Genomic DNA, 2,091 nt, shown 5'->3' with positions numbered 1-2,091 from the left:
CCAGGACGGTCTCAAAGTCAGAGATCTGGCTGCCTTTGACTCCCTTATTGAGATTAAAGGAGTGCACTACCAGGCCTAGCTTTCCATTTCTTAATAATGTTGTTTCTTTTATTTCTTTGTTTTGTTTGTTTTTTGTTTTGAGACAAGGTCTCCTGTAATCAAGGATGGTTGAATTTATGATCCTTCTGCTTCCATCACTCAAGCTGGGATTACGGTTATGTACACTGAGCCTGGCTTCTGTGGTGCTGGGATTACAGTTATGAACACCAAGCCTGGTTTCTGTGGTCCTGGGATTACGGTTATGGACACCAAGCCCAGCTTCTGTGGTGCTGAGATTACAGTTATGGACACTGAGCCTGGCTTCTGTGGTGCTGAGGTTACGGTTAGGGACACTGAGCCTGGCTTCTGTGGTGCTGGGGTTACAGTTATGTACACCGAGCCTGGCTTCTGTGGTGCTATCAAAACCAGACTTCAATTGTTAGCCTGGCGCTCTTCCGACTGATCTGCACTCATCCCTGCCCCTGCTTACTTTTTAAGGCTTCGAGACTATGACATAGGGGCTTCCAGACTGTTGTTAGAGAAACCTCTGGCATCCCTTCTGAAGCCAGAGACCAGAAATCACTCACTCAGCAAATAAGTGAAAACAGCTTTTCTGTTTTCGACGCTGTTTTCCTTATCTTGAAGTTTTATTTTTGGATTTCGTTCAGAAATGATTTTAAGACTTTGCCTCATCTTCCACATATGGCCAGCAGAGGGCACCCTAAGAACAGCATTTGTATCAGGATGGCCCGTAGCCATTTTCACTCTAGGAAGGCCTGTAGCAGATGAGAGTGCCAATCAGGGTTCTGAATTAAGGTTAGGTGGGGTGTTGGATGCATGAGGTGGTACCAGCTAGACACCTGTGCGGATGAACCTCAATGGCCTCTATCGAAGTGATCTGTGGCCACTTCTGCGAGGCATTTTCTGATCCCCAGAACCCACAGCAGAAAGATCAAACTGACCCCTAAAAGTGGTCTTCTGACCTCTGTGTGGGCATAGATACCGCACTGTCCCCAGAGATGCTTGGGCCGTTTCTTTTGGCCATCAGGCTTTTAAAACAATGGTCTCTGAGGAATTGAAGCCCCCCCAGGAATCACATGTTGGGGAAGGAGAGGGCCGGAGCTTGTTTTCCAGGAAGATTTCAAACGTACATGGGAAAGCTCTCTGAGACGTTGTTCTGAGCGCTGGGCAGAGAGGTAGCCTCTGGCAGTTAGACCACCTTGCAGGGCAGACTAGACAATGGTGGACGGAGGGTGAGCAGGGACTTACTTGATTAGGATGCCTTACTGACATGTAACTCTTGCTCACTATTTCAAACTAAGCCTGCTGGGGACTGAGGTCAGCCCACGGACTGTCAATCAAACCAAAGGTACTGAGCACGGAGACAGACTCCACACTGGGGAGACAATGGGCGATTTCATTTGATGTTTCTCTGAGTTTGTTTTATGCCTTTCTCTCTTTGACTGATTTTAATTTGTCCTCATTGGATACTGCAGCCGCAGAGTTGGCCCCACCCCTCACTGGGCATGGGCCTCACCTGGGCGGCACCTTAGAGCTGACCCTGTAGTTGGGATGCAGGTGGCTGGCCCTGATGATGTGAGTGTGGGGGACCCGGATCTACGGGCTTGAGAGCAGGAAAACTACCCTTGCTTCTTGCTGCAGGCTGCATTGGGTGAGCTAGCCAAGGCTGGAGAGCTCACCCAGGTGGTGATGATGAGGAAAAGCTGGTGGGCTGACCAACAGCTACAACCAGGGCCCAGAACCAGGGCTATGAGTTGGTCCACCCCATCATTCTCTAAATCTATGAACCGTGAAGCATGTGGAGCAATGGAGCATGTGAGGGGAAAAGCCTACAGATATAAAACAGCAGGATCTCCCTGATACCAAGAGAAACTCCAATGAGAGCCCATCATTGATGATGTAGCGAAATCAGAGACCTCCAGCCAGATCCATGACCCAAGACAATGAACCCTTGCAAGTAAAAAATGAACGGACTAAAGGGTGAACTGTGTGATTCAATGGGTCTCACTACAGCTTCCATGACAAGATTCA

This window comes from Microtus ochrogaster, unplaced genomic scaffold, assembly GCF_000317375.1.
Source record: "Microtus ochrogaster isolate Prairie Vole_2 unplaced genomic scaffold, MicOch1.0 UNK118, whole genome shotgun sequence".
Classification (NCBI taxonomy): domain Eukaryota; kingdom Metazoa; phylum Chordata; class Mammalia; order Rodentia; family Cricetidae; genus Microtus; species Microtus ochrogaster.
The sequence above is the reverse complement of the archived record's forward strand: the minus strand, read 5'-3'. Positions refer to the sequence as shown.